General features: G+C 39.5%; 1 protein-coding gene and 1 pseudogene across 11 annotated transcripts in view; one reads left to right on the top strand and one right to left on the bottom strand.

Annotated features, from left to right (window-relative positions):
- Positions 1-22,401, bottom strand: part of MCTP1 (multiple C2 and transmembrane domain containing 1) — a 621,784-nt gene that overhangs the window by 362,227 nt on the left and 237,156 nt on the right. The gene's annotated exons all lie outside the window — the stretch shown is intronic.
- Positions 1,064-10,546, top strand: LOC128587790 (28S ribosomal protein S35, mitochondrial-like; annotated as a pseudogene).

The following is a 22,401-nucleotide window of genomic DNA, read 5'->3' as shown; positions in this document are numbered from 1 at the left end:
GCCAATTTTCCCAGCCCATTTGTTAAATAGGAAATCTTTCCCCAGGTTTATGTTTTTAATAGGCTTATCAAAGATCAAATGAGGATAAGTGTCTGGGTTCATCTCTTGGTTCTCTATTCTGTTCCATATATCTGCCTCTCCATTTTTGTGCCAGTACCATGCTGTTTTGATCACTATCAATTTATAGTATAGTTTGAAGTCTGGTAGTGTGACTCCCCCTGATTTTTTTTTTATTTCTAAGTAATGTCTTGGCTATTCCAGGTTTTTCCTGGTTCCATATAAAATAAAGCACTATTTTTTCCAGTTCTTTAAAGTATGACAGTGGTGCTTTAACAGGGATTGCATTAAATGTGTATATTGCTTTGGGTAGTAATTAACAATGTTGATTCTTCCCAGCCGTGAGCATGGTATGTTTTTCCATTTGTTAACATCTTCAGCTATTTCTTTTCTCAAAGTTTCATAGTTCTCTTTATAGAGATCTTTCGTGTCCTTTGTTAGGTAAATTCCCAAATATTTCATCTTCTTTGGCACTACAGTAAAAGGTATTAGAGTCCTTGACTATTTTTTCAGCTTGACTATTGTTGGTATATATAAAAACAACTGATTTGTGAGTATTGATTTTGTATCCTGAAATGCTGCTGTATTCCTTGATCACTTCTAAGAATTTTGTAGTTGAGTCCCTGGGGTTTTCCAGGTATAAAATCACATCATCTGCAAAGAGTAAAAGTTTGATCTCCTCTGACCCTATTTAAATACCCTCCATCGCCTTCTCTTGCCTGATTGTGATGGCTAAGACTTCCATTACTATGTTAAAAAGCAGCGGAGACAATGGGCAACCTTGCCTGTTTCCTGATCTGAGTGGAAATGATTTCAATTTAACTCCATTCAATACGATATTGGCAGTGGGTTTCCTGTAGATGGCCTCTATCAGTTTAAGAAATGTTCCTTCTATACCTATTTTCTTAAGTGTTCTGATCATGAAAGGATGCTGGATATTAACAAAAGCTTTTTCTGCATCAATTGAGAGAACTGTATGGTCTTTATTTTTTATGCAGTGCCATTTAAACCCTCTATAGTACCTCTTTCTATCCAAATGGGGCATCCATAAAATAGGGCATGCTCATGGCAAAGGAGGGAAATCTAGAACTTTTAAAGATCCCCCGTTTTCTGCATTTGACTCCTGTAGTGATTAAAAAGCATTGTGAGCTCTTAAAGATTTTTGCACTGAATGGGCAGCTGCACTGGACAGTGGTGAGAAATGTGAAAAGCATTTTCCAATTGAAATTCATATTGCTAATTATGTTTCATCAGGACCATATGTTTGAAACCCCAAAGCACAAGTAGCAACCTTAAGGGTTAAACTTTCCCGTTTAAATTTAGATGACCATGCAAGGAAGAAACTTATTAAACTTGTCAGAGAGTGATACTGCAAGACCACAGATGTGCTTACCATCAAAACAGACAGGTGCCCTGTAAAGAGACAGATTTATGTAGTGATTAAAGAGACTGATTATGCACTGTATCTACTAACAGTTTCATATCATGAGTCTTGGAAAACTGATGAATTGGAAAAAAACAACACTGAAGCAGACATGGAAAAGTATATGTGGGAAAACAGCTCCTTAGAAAAAAATATCCTAGGAACACTTCTCCAGATTAAAGCTGCTGATAAGAATACAGAAGTAAATAAAGAAGAGCTCCTCGGTACTAAAGAAGTTGAAGATTATGAAAACTTTCTTGTTAGTCTTAAGAACGAGGGGGAAAACAAAAATTCCCTTTCTCAATCAGTAAAGAGACTATTAAATTTGACGAATTATGAAGTAAAAAAAAAAAAACACCTCATGATAGACTTTAAATTTTCTACTTTTTAAAATTTAACAGTGTTGTCAAGGATATCAGGAGATCTCATTGAGCATTTCTATTTAGCCATTATCGGTTTCTACTTTCTGTGACACTGGAAACACACAGTGAAATCTCCATTAAGTGAAATCAAAACTTTTTAAAACCTAATTCTGAAAAACAAAACTCAAAAGACACTGAAATATTCAAAGTTCAATGAAGCTCAAGGATCTACTTGTCATGTAAATGCTATTAGTTGGAAGAGAACTGCCCAAATGACTTCAAAGATTGAGCCTCACACAGAATGGGGAAAATTCATGTTGTCTAGTGGGGACACCCTACTCTGTATGCCAGTCATCCTGCCTGATTAACCTATAGCCTCAAGTGGAAGAAAAGCCTATGCTTATATCCGAGTCAATGGAATTTCCCTGCCCCCTGTTCATAACTGAGTAGACTAGAGCTGGTATCTGAACTGAGGGCAGACAATGAACAGACTGGTTGATTACAGGTTGATACTTAGCAAAGGGTGTTGTTAGGCAAAGGTGATTCGGCCTAAGCTCAGAGAGAAGAAAAGTTAACAGTGGCTGCTAAGCTAAAGGGTCATAATGAAGAAGCTGAAGATGTCGTTTTAATAAAATGACTTCTTTTCCTTTGGTAGAAGTCTCACCCAGCAGTGAGACTTCTGATATAATGGTAAGTCTATATTTCTTTCTTTAAGGAATCTCCACACTGTTTTCCATAGAGGTTGTACTAATTTGCAGTTCCACCAACAGCTGTATGACAGAATACTACTTGACTACAAAAAGGAATGAATTAATGCCTTTTCAGTAATTTAGATGGAACTGGAGACCATTATCCTAAGTAAAATGTCTCAAGAATGGAAAAACAAACACTACATATACTCTTTAGTAATTGGGAACTAATCCACCTGCACGCACAGGCACAGAGAAAAGAAAAAGGCTTTGGAAATCAAGAAGGGGGTGGGGGGCAGGTGTAAAACCCTGCCTACCACATACAATGAGCACTATTTGGGTGATGAACACACCAATAGCCCTGACTTAGCATTATAAAAGCCACCAATATATAGAGGGACTTTACCTAACAAATGCAATCAGCGTAACCTGGCTTATTGTACCCTCAATGAATCCCCAACTATAAATAAATGAATAAATAAATAAAAAGTTACTAGATTTAAAAAATTAAAAGTAAAAAAAAAAGCCACCAATATAAAAAGAACATTAGTACAGCCTTAATATTTTAAAATTTTTTAAAAAGAAAAAAAAATCACACACACACAAAATAAATAAAAAGAAGAAGAAGCTGGAAAGGCCATGAGGGCCCATGTAACCCCAAATCAGGAAACAGATGGCTGTAATTAAGCAGAAGGGTGGGCTGAAAAAATAAGTGTAGTAGAGGGTGGAGTGTGCCCTTGTCACAGGATATATAGACACACCGTATCCCAGGTAAAGAGTTGTGACCACAGCCGGGTAGGAGACGGAAGATGTGGGGCTCCCAAGGTGCCAGGCCTGGAGCAGCCCTAGGCCACGGCCGCTGCTCCGGACCCCCTGCTTGGGATGTCGGCAGGGCCCTGCTTACCTCCTTACTCACCTGGCCTTGCTTCAGGCACCTTCTGTGTGTATGAAGAGGGTGAGCAACAAGAATGAACAAAGGAAGCCTAAGATGGAGCCAGCTGCTGGGTAGCATAGGACCCCCCAGCGGCTGAGCTCAGTGACCAGCAAGTGAGCGCAGAGCGAGGCTGCAGACGCCGCTCGCCCCATGCTCTCCACACACTGCAGGGCACAGCTCACCCCAAAGGCCGAGCAAGGCCACTGCTCCAAGAGCTACTGACTGAGAAAAACTCCATGTTTTTATAAATATTTCCAACAAGAATTGGGAAAAAGACTTATGGTTAGGACGATCATATAATTCATCATTCTAGCTGACTAATTCGGAGAGTGAAAGGGAATGCTATTAAAAATTATATGGCATAAGCAGGTAGAAACAAACTGTCCCGGGTCAACTACCTAGGATGCGTGGTTGTAATGCTTACTAAAGTAGCCTTCGACTAACCAGAAAGCTGAAAAGTCCCATCTTCTGGTCATATCAAAGGTTTCCTATCTTTTTTTTTTTTTAATTGAAATATATACGACCCTGGGTTTAATTCTGGGATTTTGATTTCCCAACACCCAGCCACCCCACCCCCAATGGAAAAAAAAGAAGGGCTTGTAAATACTTAGAAGAAAGAAATGGCAACATTTACTATTATCGCAAGAAGTATGGAATTCAGCGCTACCAGAATGGCTTTGTGGGACCCTCACAGCACTGATTACTCTCCTTGTGGCTTCTCCGCTAAATTGACTGTTCTATGTAGCATGGCTTCATCAGCGCTAATAATCTTTCTACCTACACATACAGTGTAGAAAATAACCACAGCCAAAGCAAATAAAATTCTCTTTGCTCAACCCTATGTAGAAGGACTACTCCCTTTTTTTTTTTTTAGAACATGTAACCAGCCTTCCAGTTACAAGGCGTTCATCCTGATGGCCAAAGTGCAACCTCAACTTCAGCTAAAAATACTATCCTCTCTGCACCTTTGTTTTCTAATCTTTAGTGTGGTATAATAGATACCTCACAAAGGACTGTTTTGATTATACAACAAAGTATGTAACAGTGTTTTGTATATGTAAGAAATTATTTAAATATAAATAGCTATTTAGGGGCAGGTGATAAGAAGACCTTATCAAATAGAGGCAAACTGGCTTGGCGCCTGTAGCTCAGTCTTTATAGTGCCGGCTATATACATGGAGGCTGGTAGGTTCCAGCCGGGCCTGGGCCTGCTAAACATCATTGACAACTGCAACCAAAAAGAAAACAACAACAACAACAAACAGCTTGGCATTGTGGCAGGCGCCTATAGCCCCAGCTACTAGGGAGGCTGAGGCAAGAGAATCACTTAAGTTCAGGAGTTTGAGGTTGCCGTGAGCTATGACCCACAGTACACTACTTCAAGGCGACATAGTGAGACTCTGTCTCAAAAAATAATAATAAAAATATGGCTCAGCACCTGTGGCTCAGCAGCTAGAATGCCAGCCACATACTTTGGAGCTGGCAGGTTGGAATCCAGCCCAGACCTGCCAAACAACAATGACAACTACAACCAAAAAATAGTTGGGCATTGTGGTGGGTGCCTGTGGTCCCAACTTCTTGGGAGGCTGAGGCAAGAGAATTGCTTAAGCCCGGGAGTTTGAGGTTGCTGTGAGCTGTGACGCCACAGCATGCTACCAAGGGCAACATAGTGAGACTTGAATAAATAAATAAATAAAATAGAGAAAAGGCAATATTACAGAAGTCAGAGCACAAAGACCTGGACACAAGGCCTAGATATAAGACTAAATAGATGTAAGGCAAAGGAAAAATTTTATTAGTTCTAGGGGCCTCCTTTTCCTCTCCTTTAGACTTGTGAAAATTTAAAGAAATAATGTAATTGAAAGTGCTTTGGAAAGAGACAAGTGATTTACAAAGTAGGTAGGTTCTTTTTTTCCAAACTACAGTCTATATTATGTACATACTACTGCCAATGTTCACTGACCATTATTCAGAGATTAGGAAGAAGAAAGTAGATAATGCTTAGGTTAACTCTTAGGTTTTTAGTGTTCTTATATCACTTAATCACTGTTTTCCTTCCTATTTCACCAGAATTTGTCAGATCTGAGAGCAAGATAGATACTATTCTTATTAACCCACTTGACCTTTTGTCTTTTGGTGGGTTTCTGAACACTCTTTCTTCCCCAAAGAAATTCAAATGTCATTAAAAAGCACAGTGCTACCAGGAAAACAAAATAAATCTAAGCAGAACAGATTTATTAAAAATAGCCATTCTAGACTAAATAGCTGCAAGGCAGAGGAAGCTGTTAACTGATGTTACTCTCTGAGCCAAAAGATGTTTCAATAGACTACGACCAGTTCCATTATTTCCAAAATCTGGGCAGTACACATAGAAAAAATTTTGTTTTAGAATACTTGAATTTGAGACTGTAACAATCTCTGAGAGAGAGGCTTGTACATAGCAGATGTTTTCATGATGCTAAACATTTGGGATTTTGCTGAGGAATCCATCTCGTGCTTCTGTGTGTTCATATCTACAGAACTGGCAACATGCAGATAGCATAACCTTTTAGGGAGCCCAAACAAAGAGACCTAGTTATTAGTTATTAGACTTAAGTGAATATATCTATATTATTCCCTTTTATCCTGTGAATTATAAAGGGCTTTTTGAGCTTTGAGACTTTTGTGGTGTGGGCTATCAATAGGGTTAGGTGATATCTCAGGATAGTTATGATTTGCATTTCTGATGATTAGGGACATTTTTCAAATGTTTGTTAGCCATTTGTCTCATAACTCAGCTGTGCAAATAGTAACTATTCCTCACAGGTATAACCAAAGCACAAATAGGGAACTGCCTAGATCCTGGTACAAAGATATCCTCATTGAAATTGTGTTTTTATTTTATTATTTACTATCTTTGAAGTTACTAAAAACTTTCAAGCAATAAAATAAATAACATAGTGTTGGATTATAACCCAAAGCATAAAATATATATCCATGATTCTGTACTGATACAAATAGATAGATAAACCAGGAGAACAGACAAATCTAAAGTACAGAAGAATTCAAAATAACTTATGTAGATATGCCTCCTTAAGGAGAGAGAGGAAAACTCCCTACCCTCGTATGTGGGCTATCTGAGGAGCCCAGTAGGAACTCAGAGGAAAAGGAACTGGAGAAACCCGACTCACAACTCATGGAGGCTAACATCAACAGTGATAGGTGTGTAGACTGTCTGTACCCTCCATAGGATGTAAGGAGAACACCTACCAGTCTTCCTCCCCAAAACACATAATCCTGCCTTAACCATGAGAAAAACATGAGATGAACTCAAATAGAAGGACATCCTATAAAACACTTGATTGGTATTCCTCAAAACTGTCAAGGTCATCAAAAACAAGGAGAATCTGAAAAAGCGTCACAGCCATGAATATCCAAAAGGGACAGGAAAGCTAAATAAAGCATGATATTTTGGATGAAACCCTGGCACAAAGAAAAAACTATAAATAAAAACTAAGAAAATCCACATGAAGTGTGGATTTAAGTTAACATTAGTGTATCAATAACTAGGTCATTAGTTGTGACAAAGCGACCTTACTAATGGACGATATTAACAACACGACAGACTGGATGTGGGTATGTCAACATTGTCTATTCTATCTTCATAACTTTTTATAAATCTGAAAGTATTTTAAAATAAAATTTATTTAAAAACTTTTTCCTGTGAGTTTACCCTACTCCTTTCAATAGACCTAAAATGTACAAAATCAAATTATATATCCAAACTGTGTATACCTCTGTGATACTTTGAAATTAAAAAAATTTCCATCCCATTGTCCTTTGTAAATAAACTTTCTATTTTACTTTTATAAACATATTAATGTGAATAAAACACTAATACTGAAAAGTAAAAAAAAAAGTTTCTGTACAACTAATTCTATTGTGTAAATAAAGGCAGTGTTTGGTAGGTGACAATAGTAATACATAATAACAAAGTATTTTAGAAGGCACATTTGTGATATCTTAGTCTAACCCTCATCACTATCTTCTTTTCCTTCACCCACTTCATAGATGAAAACATTGAACATGAAGTATTTAAGGGAAACATTTAGCCAAACTAATTATGTTTGGCTACAACAATTCTCTAGTACTGCTGATAAAACCTTTTTAACTCCAGGAAATTCTGAGAAGGATGATATCAGGGACCACACATTAACTATAAAGGCTTGAGTTTTACTTCCAACTCCTTTATTACCTCTGACAAATAACTCCCCTCTTTGACCCTCACTTCCCTATCTGGAGAAATAGAAGATTGATCTATAATACTTCCAAATTTTCTTCTTGCTTTGCAAAGAAAAGACAGTAAATATTAGTAGATTTTATTCTGTTCAGATACATCCCTCAATAGCCCAGTTTCTCACTCTTAAAAATAGGATCTCCCAAAGAGAAATTTGTGATGATCAAATAAGATATGTGAAAACTTAGTACATGATGGTAAAAATGAAATATTGAGACCTTGCTTTTCTGCTCTTAAAATGACAGTGTAATTATAGACAAGAACCTAAACTTGATGGTGTGAAAGACAGATTAGTATCTACTGAGACTTTAAGACACATCTACAAAGGAAGTGCTTTAAAAGAGAAAAGTCGTGGTAGTCATGGAATATTGTTTTTTCAGAGATATATACTGAGATTTCTCTGTTTCCACAGCTCTTTGGAAGTCTGCAACCAGTAACTGAAACATTCTCACGTGATGTGGTTTTGTGAGAAGAGCGTGTCATTTTCAATTATTCATACTTCCAGTGGGTGAAAAGGATTGTAGATAAGGCATGAATAATGCCTATAATTTAAAAAAAGACAACAAATCAAAAATACATTTATATGTCTTTTTGAAGTATGCCTTTGTGCTTGTTTACATGATTTAAAATTCTGAAATGTCACTGCCCCAGGAGGAGCATTAATTTTATATACCCAGTAAACAAGTCTGTGATAGAGAAAGATCTGAGGGTTTTCCAGACATAAGTAAAATCTACTGGGTTAATATATATGAAAGCAGGATCTGCTATAGATAAAATGTAAATCCTCAAACTTAAGAGTTGACTGTCAGAGCTAAGCAAATTCAATGCAAATACATGTTTACCTTAAATTATTCCATTGACTGATATTCTCTAAGTGTTTCAAAGTGTTTCATTGCTAGAGCAAAGCGAATGGCTTATGAACCATCACAATATTGCTTGCAAAAAAAAAATCTAAAAAAGATCAAAACTGTCAAAACTTCAGTATTATCACATGAGTAGATAACATTAGTTATCACTTCTAATTTTTTAAAACTTCCTCATAAGATAACATCACGCCAATACTCCAGGGGGGGTCAAATGTTTTTTAGTAATAGGTATTTAGTGCAGGGAGCTTTGTCTAACTTACTACAGAAATACAGACTACCCATCTTGACACAGGAGTTTCCCCCTCTGCACCCCCAATAGCTTTGCTTGTACTAGCAATTTTAAAGAGGGTTTTGGAGCTAAGTGCTCCCTGAGCCCACCCATGGTGGACACGCATTAACTTGTTGCCTGGGAAGTAGACAGCCCTCCTGATGGTTCCTGGATAAGATGATCAAGGTGGTCACATGTGTTGTCACAAACACTGGTCACTATCCGGCATGTATTTCTACCTTCCTCTTTCTATTAGTCCTCAATTTCCTTTATGTCAGTCTATGTAGCATAGAAACAATATATTAAGTTTCTCCATCTCAGAAATTATAGGAAAAATATTCCCTAAGGAAGTAGAATATATAATTAGAAATATGTTTTTATTCCCAAAATTCACACACTTTCATTTTACAGCAAAATGTTGGTCATTTCTTTTTTAAAGATCTTTTCTCTTTCTACATTCTTTAGCTGAATCTGTCTCGTATTTTCTAACTGTGAGTTGAAAAAGAGCTCTCACCTGGGAGCTCAGCATTTTACTTTCTACAGAAGTAATTGTGTAACTCTGAAGACCTGGGATTTGATCTTGTTTTCTCAGCCTCACCGAGATGCTAGACTGGTTGCTTTCGTCGGTTCGGCATGGTAGTGAGAAGCTCCTAGTTATGGATAATCGGCATACTTGCGTGCATTTTCACAGCTAGTGGTCTGCTTTTCCAATGCCGGCAAGGAAAAGTTTGTTTATTCAACCATTCGGCCTATTTACTGGGCCTATACATGCATCAACTTACAGTTGAGCGACGGTCATAGAGAAAGGGTACAAACATTTGACAATTCAAACCACTCCGTATGAAAGCATCAGAACTGAGCAATAAGTATCAATGACATCATAATGCTGCCAGAAAACAGTGGAAGATGCAGAAATTGACTGTCTTTCTGGCGTTGTGGCTTATGGATAGTGATGGACAAGCAAAACAATGGAGTGCCAAACAACAGAGTTGGAAAATCAGAGCAGGACACACCATCGTCTTGTGGCACCCAAAGCAGACTGGCACACACAGTTGGGAATGCCTGGCCAGAGCTCCCAGCAGCGTCTGTGCCAGGGTGTCATTCCTGCAGAACACACACCCCCTGCAGATCCCACACAACATACAAAGGTAAAAGTGGAAAATGAAATTTTCCACCTGTACTCAAACTCCAATGTTTCATCCCAAAGGTAACCACCACCTTCCTGAATATCTCCCCAGGAAAAAAACAGACACTTGCCTTTTTTAAAATGTGAAGTTATAAGAATGAACATATTGTGCTCAGCTCCCTCTATCCTTCGGCCCATGCGAGGCACTCCCCACCCCGTTAGTGTCTGGGCCTCACCCTCCCTCTCCCCAGCCTCCTGAGTCAGGCCAGCACACTTCACTCCGCCCCCTTTCCACTGCCTGGTACCCCTACCCTGGAGGTGGGTGGTGGACTCCTCCTTCTGTGAGGCTGCCTTATAACTCAGGCTCCCAGAAGCAGCGGAAGTGCTCATCAAACATCAGAAAGACCAGGACACTCTCCTGCCTAAAACTTCCCAGTGGGTTCTACGCCCTGAAAACTCCTGGTGACTGGCGAAGCCCTGTGCAGCGTGCACCCCTGACTCCCCACTCAGGCTGTCAGCTGCTCTGCCCTCTCCCTACCCACTAGCCACACCGCCTGAGGGGATGTTCCCAAACGTGCTAAGCTCCAGTCTGCTGGGAACTTCACACCAAACATGCTAAGCTCCAGTTTGCTGGGAACTTCACACAGGGGGTTGCTTTTATTTGGAAGCTTCTTCTCCAGGCTATTGGCATGACTAGCTTGTGTCACCTCCTTCAAGAAGCCTTCCCTGACCACCCGTCTGAAAATTTCTCCACCAGTCATTCAGAACCACAGCAATCTGCCGTTTCCTTTCTGTAACTCATTATTATTTGGAAAGATCATATTCATGCGCTCACCTGGCTTTAGCGGGTTTTATGTCTGTGTGGCACCCTCTTGTAACTCCTGATTTTTAGAGTACAGCCTGGCACAAAGGTAGCCCATAAACATTTGCTGAACAGCTGGCTGAATGAAGAATGATTCCTGGAGTCAGTGAGAGTGAGAGGGTTGGGGCTTAGGAAGAGGAGAATCCCGTGTAAGAAAGGAACAAAAACCTGAGCTATTGTGAGGTAAGGCTGGCACAACGCATCCACCAATATCATCAGTGAAGGGGACGTGGCTGCGTGTGAGCCAGATGGGCTTCAACGGCCATGATGACCACATCGCTGAATATGGAATTGGTGCTGAGTATGCAAACACGTACTAAACATTGATACAGGGTTTCTAATATTTAACGTCCTCCAAATAATCTCAGGATAGTGCTCGTTCTCTACTTCAGAAATAGTGTGCTGTGGCTGTGAGAGTGCAGCTCTGCAGCCGGACCGCATCAACGGGACTCCTCACTCTGACGGCTTCTAGCTGTGGGTCCCTGTGAAAGTGGCCTAACCTCTTAATACCTTTGCTCTCCCCTCTGTGAAATGCAGATAATGAGGAGTCAGGTTTCACCGGGCTGTGAGAATTTAATTAGCTAATAATCATAAAGTGCTTAAAACAGTGGCAAGGACTTAATAAACACTATTAGCTGTTAGTGTTACACTCCCAGGAGCACGGTGAAGTTTGTACTGGGAGAGGATGAACTCTGAGAAGACACCTCCCAGCAGTACAGGATTCCATGGAGCCAACCACACGAGGGACAGAGATGCTACTGGGGCATTGCTATTATTATCTGGAAAGAATTCATTTAAAAAGCTAATTAGTGGCACATGTAAGTCTCTAGAAACTGTACAGAAACCTTGAACAAAGCTATGGTCAACTAAATGAATGTGAAATCTGTATTAGCTCTAGAAGCTAATTTATACTTTGCCTGTCCCTCAGTACCACTAGAGACGGAGTTCCTGGACGTGAATGTCTCTGTTATATGAACTTTCATCGTGGATGTTACATTATTGTGCTAATAGTTTCCCTATTGGTCAGCTCTATTCTTAATTTTTGTCGAGCCTCAGGGAGAGATGGTAAAATATTCAAGGATTCAAGAATAAATGAATATGAATACCAGCATAAATACAAACTCTATCTCACCACTTTCACCTTCAAACACCAAATTATGAGTGTTTTAAAGGATAATTAGAAGGTGGCCACTGTTAAGCCTAATGGGCTTGAGCATGAATCGAAGGAACTATAAGGAAGCGGATGTTGCCCTTTAAGACCATTTGTTTTCCCGTGTACATGAGTCTCTACTTCACCTTTATACCATCTGCTAACATGAATGCAGTCCCACTCTGAAATATGCCTGTTTAGGTTATGAGAATTCAGATTTACCAAGTGCTGCAGTCCCACTGCAGCTTAATGCGCCCAGTGCTTGGTTTTTTTACAGTCCCAAAGACTGGGCTGGATTTCCAAGGCCTCAGGAACACCTAAGGAGGAACGTGGATCAGTGCCCCCGTGATGACTGTCTCTGCAGTTGCACAGGTGCAGGCTGCGTCCTCTCTCTGAATAGTTCTCAGGAGTTGCTTACTACTCCCGCATCATGTCTGTTTTAATGGGAACCTTGTTAACATTATAATTTTTATATTAATTATGTAAAGAGGACACTAAATGTCAACATCAATATGTACCAGACAGAGAGCTGTTTTCATTCTACAGAAAAGATGCTTAATATGGCTGCAAAATGACCTTTGAGCCTGACCACTGTAGCCTCTATGACACCTGCTCTCCCTATGGCTAAATGGACTGCTTGGACACCATGGCATGGATTTACACCGTCCTCTGGTTCAATGTTTCAAACTTGGCAAAGCCAATTTATTCTTTGAAAGTCAAGTTCTGCAGAGAAACTTTTGCTCCATAACTCCTAATTGGTACCATATGGTAAGTCACAACTGACCACTAGTGAAATATGCTTGTACGTTAATAAAAATGAAGAGCTTTAGTAATGTTTTTTTAATAAAAATTAGCAATTCTTTTTGACTCAAAAATAATTTAAAAACAATTTTAAAGAATAAAGGAAATAAAAACTACTACTTTTGTGCTCCTCTCTCTTCCTACGGATAGAATTCATAGGTAAATCCTACAAGGTTTAGAATGGTGACATGCTAGTAGTCTGACACCTAGTCAAAGAATACAACATTATATCTAAGGACAATGAATTCTGAGTACCGAACAGCCCACCCACTGGTCCCTTCTTCTCCTTCCTCTCATCTTCCAGCTCCCTCTTCATTCTTTGCTTGCTCCATCCATCCATCCCTCCACCACTGACCATGAAAGTGTCTGCAGTGGTCCCTACTCTGGGGTGGGGAACGGACACTCATACATGGATTAGGACCTGAGTCCCACCCATTAGGGGACTCATAGATTTGGTGTTGCAGGTAATGTAATAAGACATTAAGCAGAAAAATTATTAAATCAGTTAACATATTCAAAAAGATCTTTCTGAAAATGACTGTATTTTATTTATTTATTATTATTATTATTTTTTTGCAGTTTTTGGCCGGGGCTGGGTTTGAACCCGCCACCTCCAGCATATGGGGTTGGCACCCTACTCCCTGAGCCACAGGTGCCGCCCAGACTGCATTTTAACCATGCTCAGTACAGGTGCTTATCATACCTGTGCTTGAATAACACACACTGAGGATCATAACGACGGCATGACTGCTTACGCTCGCTTTCTAACACATCATACAAGGGCATAGAACTCACTGCTTTTTAAAAAACTAGACCTTTTAAGAGTCAGAATGTGAATAATTTACTGGTATACTTTTAATTTTTACCAGCCACCAGCTGAAGTTGCTGCCAAGAACTAAAGATGGCAAAGACAAAGCATGGCATAGCAGGTCGTATACAATCTCAGAAGGAAAGTGTTATTTTGGCTGACTTCATATTTACCAGGATTTGTGCCCCATGGAAGGGCAGACACAGAGCATTATAATGCCAACTCCTCTGTCACTGGCATTAGTTTCATAAAGAATTTATGCCCACTGTGATCATGCTGAGAATAGCAAATAACAAAAACAAATGTTTTTATTATAAAATCTAGTGAAAATGTCACTTATCTCCTCTGAGGAAAGAGGAGAACCGACTAAAATGGATAAATCTTGTCCAAAGTGACAGTTTACCATTGCCCAAAGCACACTGTAAGTTCCGATTTACTGAGTAAAGCCCAGGTGACGCTGAAGAAGCATGCAGGACTAAAGGCCTACACACGGGACTAAGGCACAGCATGGCCTGGGGCTGTTTGTTGAATGACTGCAGGACACAATGCCAGGTTTCCTTAGCTGAGGAGAATGTTTATTATAACAAGTTACAGTTACTTTTAGAGTTCTAGAATTTGATCCACCATCAGCCAGGGGCAGGTCCTTTGGAGAAAGGAAGGGAGTGACAAAAGATAAATGCTATCATCTTCCTCCTTGCAAATAAGAAAGGGGAAGTCAAATTTTAAAAGAGTTCTTGGGGCTTGAGTCTACTTCCAAAGAACTCCACTGCAGTCATTGGAGAAGAATCAGAAAGCTGCACTAATGGAAAATTTTTGTTTGTATTTGGGTTTATTGAGTTCTGAAAGGCATCGGTGGCAGAGCCAAGTTTCGGCATTAGCTATTTTGCTTTCGTGCCTCTACTTTATTTAATGGGATTATCTTTAATTAAAGAATTATGTGTTTGACTCCCCAGACTCTTACTTTCTTCACCAAACACAAGTGTGATGAGCTCACAGTGCTGATTCTAAACCTCAGCTCATTTGCGAAACAAAAAATGCCAGCAAGGCACTTCAGGGAGTAGCACTTCCCATTAAGTTTTATAACATTTGTCTCAGAAGGAGCAGCTTTCATTCAAGGAAAACAACCTCCCAGTTTGGTGCCAGAAGTCTTCTGAGGAGGCTTGAACTACCACCCACTAACGAGCAAAGTTTGTTGCAACAGAGGCCTCAGATGAACAAATCAAATGTTGAAACATCGTAAGGTCTAAACAATTACTCTAAAATAGTTTAAATAAGTGGAATGCTATCACATGGAAAAACAAAAGGATGATAAAATTGCATCCAGAGGCATAAAATCTAAAAAGTCTAAAATGGAAAAGAACAGTTACAGAAGTTACAGTTACTTGATGCCCTGGAAGGCGATAACCCATTCTATGCTTCCAGAGCTTCCCCTAGTAAAAAGAAATTGTTACTTACCTCTTCATTTGGTTTTCAACAACTTATTAATAATTATCTAATGATTTTGTCCTTTATCAGGATATACAGAGAATATTTTCAAATTCATCAAAGTAACACAGCAGTGTTGGGACCAGGAAGAACAAAAGAACCAAACAGAATAAACTTCCCTCAAACCACCTGAAAATGGGCAAAGTAGCTTAGCCATCGCTGCTAGGTTGAAAAAGCACCTCTATCTCCCCATCCTCTCTCTTCAGTCACACAGATCAAAGTCCAATTGAAAATGATATAAAATGGTGGGCGCCTGTAGTCCCAGCTGCTCGGGAGGCTGAGGCAAGAGAATCGCTTGAGCCCAGGAGTTGGAGGTTGCTGTGAGCCGTGTGACGCCAAGGCACTCTACCGAGGGCCATAAAAAGTGAGACTCTGTCTCTACAAAAAAAAAAGAAAATGATATAAAAATATTCAAGGTCAAAATGAACATTTGACTAACACTTTCATTGTCACCTCTTCAGGTGCTACCAACTTAGAAGACAAAATACAAACTCTGTAGTTACATTTGAATTTCAGATAGATTGTTTTTTAGTACAACCATTTCCTGTTAATATTTGGGAAATATTTATGCTAATAAATGACATTGGTTGTTGGGCAGTGCCTGTGGCTCAAGGAGTAGGGCGCCGGCTCCATATATGGGGGGTGGGTGTTGGGGGCAGGTTCCAACCCGGCACTGGCAAAAAAATACAAAAAAAAAATTATTTTTTGCTCATTTGAAGTTGTGATTTAACTGGGATTCCTATATTTTATCTGGTAACTGTATTTCCCAGCTATACAGCTATGGAAAGACAATGAACTTCCCTTTCCTCTCTACCTGCCTGGATGTGGCTTGAGGAAGAGAGAAGGAATGAAGCCTCCAGACGCTGCCGGTCATGTTCACACATGGAACATTCTAAGTTCACCTCTTCCTGCATGCCTGGTAGCAACAGCTGGGTACACAATGCAATTTTAAGGTATCATAGCTCCTCACTACTCTGGCCCAAGCCATGCTTCCTTTTGACAGAAGAAAGGGGGTGACACCAGGATCTTCACACAAAATTGCCAAACTCATGCCTGGTAAAATTTGACTTTTGGGTCTACCAGGGCAGAGATGCTTTGCTATGGGTTACATCATGTCCCACCCCAAATCAAACGTTGCAGTTCTAATTCCTGGTTCCTCAGAATATGATCTTGTTTGGGAATAGGACTGTTGTGAATGTAACTAGTTAAAAGGAGGTCATACTGAAGTCAGGTGGCCTCACTCCAATAATGACTAGAATCCTCATAACAAAGGAAATTGGGGCACAGAGACACACATGCTGGGAGACTATCACATGAGGACTGGAGTTACCCTGACATGAGCCAAGAACTACCAGAAGCCAGGAGAGGAGTGTGGCCTGAACCAGATCCTTCCTCTGTAGCTTCAGAAGGAGCATGGCTGGCTGATGCTAATACCTTGATCTCAGACTTCTGGTCTCCAGAGAGTGAAACAATGACTTTCTGTTGTTTAAGCGACGCAGTTTATATGATAGCGTGTTTCGAGGGCAGCCCTGGGAAACCAAGACCCATACCAGCTCAGCTTACTATTGTGTTTATTTATTTATTTTTAAAAGTTATTTAATAAATTTTTACTCTGATTGTAGGAACTGGTCTCTGTTTGGTCAAAATTATCTTGACCAGGCCAGGCATGGTGGCTCATGCTTGAAATCCTAGCCCTCCCATATGTGGATCTCCTCAGCTCAGGAGTTTGAGACCAGCCTAAGCAAGAGTAAGACCCTATCTCTCCTCAAAATAGAAAAACTAGCCAGCGCCTATAGTCTCAGCTACATGGGAGGCTGAGGCAAGAGAATCACTTGAACGCAAGAGTTTGAGATTACTGTGAACTGTGATATCATGACTATACCCCGTCTCAAAAAAAAAAAAGTTATTTTGACTAAAGCCTTCCTTGTACCCCAGTCTTATCCAATTCCATCCTAGGTCTGAGGCTCTGTCCTTACTCAGTATTCCATATTCCCAAATACCGAAGTCCTACAGAACCCTCAGTCATTAAGAAACAACAGCCTAGCTCAAAATTCCAGTATCCAAGTGGATCCCCAGTGGATGCCCAATCCTGTGACTGATTCTATCTACCTGCTGAGATGAAGTTCAGCAGAACTACCACCTACCTGGGGACTTGCCTGCTAGCCTGTCTTTACCACTGAGACTTCCTCCTTAGGTTGCAGGAAGCACATGACCTCTCTAGTTCACTGGCCTATGATCTTGGTCACAGCCATCCCCTATCCTTCACCAAGTGGCTTATTACACTTGAAATAGAAATATAAATAAAATATATGTTTGAGAAATATTCTCTTTAGATTATTTAAAAAGTACAAATGGAAAGAATAAAGAAACAATTTGCAAAGGGTATCCTAAGAACAAGGCCTTTTCATGTAATTGAAGTAAGTTGTGTCTGAAATTTTGAGAAAGCAGGTGGGTTATATTCTAAGTCAGTCCTACAAAGTTTTGAAATAAGATTCACCAATTTTGAGGTAAGTCTTTATATAGAATTAGATTAATTCCAAACAGTTTAAACAGGTATTTCTCAAAATGTGGCCCACTAACTCACCTTCACCAGCCTGTTACTGTGGCTGTGTCCTGGGTTCCATGGTAGAGATACTAAATCATTCCAACTCTCTGGGCTAAGGTCCAGGGATTTGCTCAGAAAGGGTTTTATGCATATTAAACTTTGAGATTTGATATGATTTAAAGTGTTTTGGTGGTTATGTACCTGGAATTCCTGTATTTTATCAGGCAACTATATTTCCTAGGTATAGAAGGCTAAAATTCCAAATATTCCCCTGCCACTCCTTTTGTACATTTTTACAAACTGGGTTTGTATTTTCTAGTCCCCAAACTCTCCCATATTGACATGTAAAGCTGCCATCTTACAGCCCTCTGTAGGGTGCCTGTGGTTGCGGTAGAGATGTGAAAACTGGGGCCTTGGGGGGTGGTGGTGGCGAGTGCTATTCAGGGACAAAATTAGCAAGAGACAAAGGAAGCTCTCCTATGTTTGCATAAGGGGCCAAGTTAAATTCATCATACTGGGCTACAGTTTTAATGTGTGGTTTCTAAACGTATAAAGTTTCGCTAAGCTTCTTTTGTAAAAGATGACTGGAGTAGTTTGTCCACTTAAACCTGAATTTTCATACTGGGAGAAAAATCCTGGAGTTTTTGCCGAAGTCTGGCTATTCAACATTTAGATAAAAGGAGACTAATATCTCAATAGAGAAAAGCATTTCATAGCTCTTTCTTCACCTTAAAAAATTACTACAGCAAAGTAAAATGTGGCAAAGAAATATTTGCAATACTAAAATAAGTCTATTTCTTATTCAAAAAACAATGGGTCTATTTTCATGCACAAACGATGCATTTGGTAATGTTCCATATTTTTACATGCAAATCAGGGAAATAGAACAATACATTGAAGGAATACAGAGCAAAGCTTGAAGTAACATAATTACTTCAGATATTACCAAGAGCACAGGAAGCGTGAGCTTTTTCTGTGGGTTAAATAAAGTACAAGCTCTGTGGGTTAAATAAAGTACAAGCTCACCTCCTTTAAATCAGGATGATAAACTGCTCACCCCCTGTAAAATCACACCTTCAAAATGGACATTAATTCAAGGTATCGTGAATGTGCTGCTCACATATTAATGTAAAACCATGATTAAACATAGGTTATAACCTTCCAGGTTCTCCCTGGGTCGTAGGGAGCAGTGTGAGCATAGCTACCCACAGTATCCCGTCCCTTGTCCCTTCTCCTCCAAGGTCAGTGTGCACAGGGATCACCTGGAGACCTACTTGAAACAGACTGGGGTTCTGTGGTTTAGAGAGAGCTCCAGGCACCTCACAGATCACTCTTCCATACTTGTGTCAGAAAGAAAAGGAGGAAAGGAGAAATGAAACAGAAGGAAGGAAAGCAATGTTGACTGAGTACCTAGGAGGTCAGGAGGTACCGAGAGGGACTTTGACCCACAGATTGCAATACAATCCTTTTAAACTGGTGTTGTGGCCTCCACATTCAGAGACAGAAGGAGATAGTCAAGAATTAACAAAATGTTTGAAGGCAAAAAGTAGAAACTTGAAGGAAAGATAAGGGGAATGTATTACACAATGAGATTAATTTAAGACTAAAAAGGCTATTAGGCAGAGGATAGAAATCTCTTGTCTCCTATGGGAGTATGTATGTTGAAAGGTCCCCAACTTGCCCTAATATAAGAATTTTGCAAAAAGAAAAAAATAAAGCACCCAGGCTCTATAATGAGATGCTTGATCAGCCCAGGTGATTTGCATGATTCTTCTAATCCATGACTTCAAGAAATAGTAAGTTTTTATTTTGTTTGCTTTTAGAAATTTTGGCTATTTAAAACTTAAAAGAGATTTTATTCTGCTCCAATATGCTCACGGAATACAACACAATAGAACAGAATAGATGAGAACAGTAGTGGCCCCCTGGGTCAAGAAACCTGCCGCAGATCACCTGTTTCCATTTCTCCACAGGCCACATTAATGCGTCATAGCTATAAAACTGAAGTCATTTTGAAACAGAGAACAGGATTCAGGAAGATTATCTTCTTAAGAATTTTTAAAAGAATGAACTGTGATTGAATATGGCAGTTATTACCTATTCTGTGCAAGACATTGCATTAGGGCCTGCAGAAGATAAAAGGAAAAAAAATTAACAAAATAAAAATCGCTCCAGTTCTGACTTAACTCTCTGAGGACTGGATGTCACCCATTTGACAATCAAGATTAAGGTACCAGGGCAGTGCCTGTGGCTCAAAGGAGTAGGGCGCCAGCCCCATATGCCGGAGGTGGTGGGTTCAAACCCAGCCCTGGTCAAAAACTGCAAAAAAAAAAAAAAAGGAAAAGATTCAGGTACCAGAGTGGGCTCCTGTGTTTTCCCTCGCCTGAGAAGATCCAGAATGATTCCTGGAACAGACTAATTTTGGATATTCTATGCTTTGCAGAATTCGATGTCCCCCCTGTCACTTGTCACTAACTATAGATCACATCCCCACTGGGTAGAGACAATGTACTGGGTGTTAACAGGAACAAACAAAGGGAAGACACAGTCATTGTACTTGGGCTTCACAGATACCATGGGAAAAACATAAATCTACAGTATATTTTTATTGCCATCTATTTGAAACACATGCTAGAGTTTTAATACTTCGTTTAGTAAATCTTAATGAGTAGTTCACTAACTATAAAGTACAGGTACTTGGGGGAATTCTTTTCTGTTGATTTGGATAATTAAGTTTTCCATTAGAGTGTTTTCTATTTCAACTTTATTTTAAACTTCATTTATTATATCCTCCCTTTTTGTAGTTAATTCCTCTCGAGCTGATAACCTATCAATCCTTATTTTCTATAGCATATATCAGGTATTTATTTATTCCTAACAAGGTTTTGACAACTCCAAGATTATTGACAATTAGGAGAAATATTTAATGGTACTACTAAAAATTAACTTTTTTTAAATACCTACTATGTGCCAGGCACTTTTCTAAGCTTGTTAAAAAATACTATTTTCCAGCCTAAGCAAGAGTAAGACCGCTTCTCTACTAAAAGTAGAAAAATTAGGCAGGTGTTGTAGTGGGTGGTTGTAATCCCAGCTTCTTGGGAGGCTGAGCCAGGAGGATCTCTTGAGCCCAAGAGTTTGAAGTTGCTGTGAGCTATGACACCACAGCATCTCTACCCAGGGTGACAGAGTGAGACTCTATTGCAAAAAAAGAAAATGAATTGTTTTAATTCTTTACTAAACTACTTTATAAAGAAACTGAGACAAGGAGAGATTAAGTAGCATGCCTGAGTTCACGCACCCATTAAGCTGGTGCTTGAGCTCAGACCATCTATCACCTGTGGGTTGCGACCCCTTTGTAACAATGCAAATACATCACGGCATTAGGAAGGTTGAGAACCACAGAGAAAGTGTCTACTTAGCTTTTGCGTGTTCCCAGGAAATAACGCGGGGTGACAGAAATGGCACTAGCTTCTGAATATGACAAATAATGATTTAACTTAAGACCAGTAGGTTATACCTCAATTTTTAATGCAATATAAGTTATATGAGATAAAAATGATAGTAGACTTCTTTGTGAATATTTGTCTACATGTGCATACTATATAATTCATAGTGTATACTTGACGTGGATCAAAATATTAAAGTCAGTATTACCCAACAAAAGAGTAGAAGTAAATTATACGTGACTTGGAATATCATATAAAATTGTAAATGTGATCATTTCTTTGTTGGCTTGATTTTTCACATATTTAATATTCTAGCTAGAGGGAATTAGTAGCTCTTAATACTTCCATTTGAAGAATGCTTATATTTAAAATCTCATTAATGCATTTTTCAAAATTCTCCCATTGTAAGCATATCTTGCTAATAGGAAACTTCATAGACAGTGTGAGTAGAAACATATTTAAGAAAAAGGTGCTGGGGAAATCAGATGATAGTAGTTAAGCTAACAGTGATTTTGAAATTATATTTCACAGGTTTCTTTTCTACTCTTTTTTATTGAGACAGAGTCTCACTTTGTCATCCTCAGTAGAGTGCCATGGCATCACAGCCCACAGCAACCTCAAACTCTTAAGCTCAAATGGTTCTCTTGCCTCAGCCTCCCAAGTAGCTGGGAGTAGTAGTGCCCACCACAACGCCCAACTATTTTTTTTTGTTCTTGTTGCAGTTGTCATTATTGTTTAGCAGGCCTGGGCCAGGTTCGAAACCACCTCAGTGTATGTGGCCAGCGCCCTAATCACTGAGCAATGGGCGCCAAGCCTATTTCACAGGTTTTTTACCTATCTAAGTCATAAGTATATAATATAGGTAAAATGTGTGCTACCAGAATATTTTAAAATATCAAAAATGGATGCAATGACAGTCCAACTTAAATGAATTAGTAAGGACTAATTCATACTGTAGATGTAATTTTTCTGTTAGCATTTAGGCTACTAATTCCTTTGAGCCACAGGCGCCGCCCTATAGGCTACTAATTCCTTAATAGTTGGGTGAGCAGGAGTTGGTCTCTCTAGTAAGTGTATTTCTCATTGCTGCTGACATGGTAGACTTGCCTGCCACTGTGGGTCCAGCCTCGGGTCCATACTCATCTTACTTTTCATCTTACGCTTGCCAGTTGTCTGGGAAGTATTACTTTCTAAATTCCCAAGTGTTGTGGTTTCCATTAAAAGGAATGAACTCTCTCCTTCCCATGGACTGATCTCAAAGAAATAACAGTGAGCGTGAAAAGCAAGTTACAGAGAAATATGT

This window comes from Nycticebus coucang, chromosome 1, assembly GCF_027406575.1.
Source record: "Nycticebus coucang isolate mNycCou1 chromosome 1, mNycCou1.pri, whole genome shotgun sequence".
NCBI classification, from domain to species: Eukaryota; Metazoa; Chordata; class Mammalia; order Primates; family Lorisidae; genus Nycticebus; species Nycticebus coucang.
Note: the sequence above shows the minus strand (reverse complement) of the source record. Positions and strands in the feature narration are given on the sequence as shown.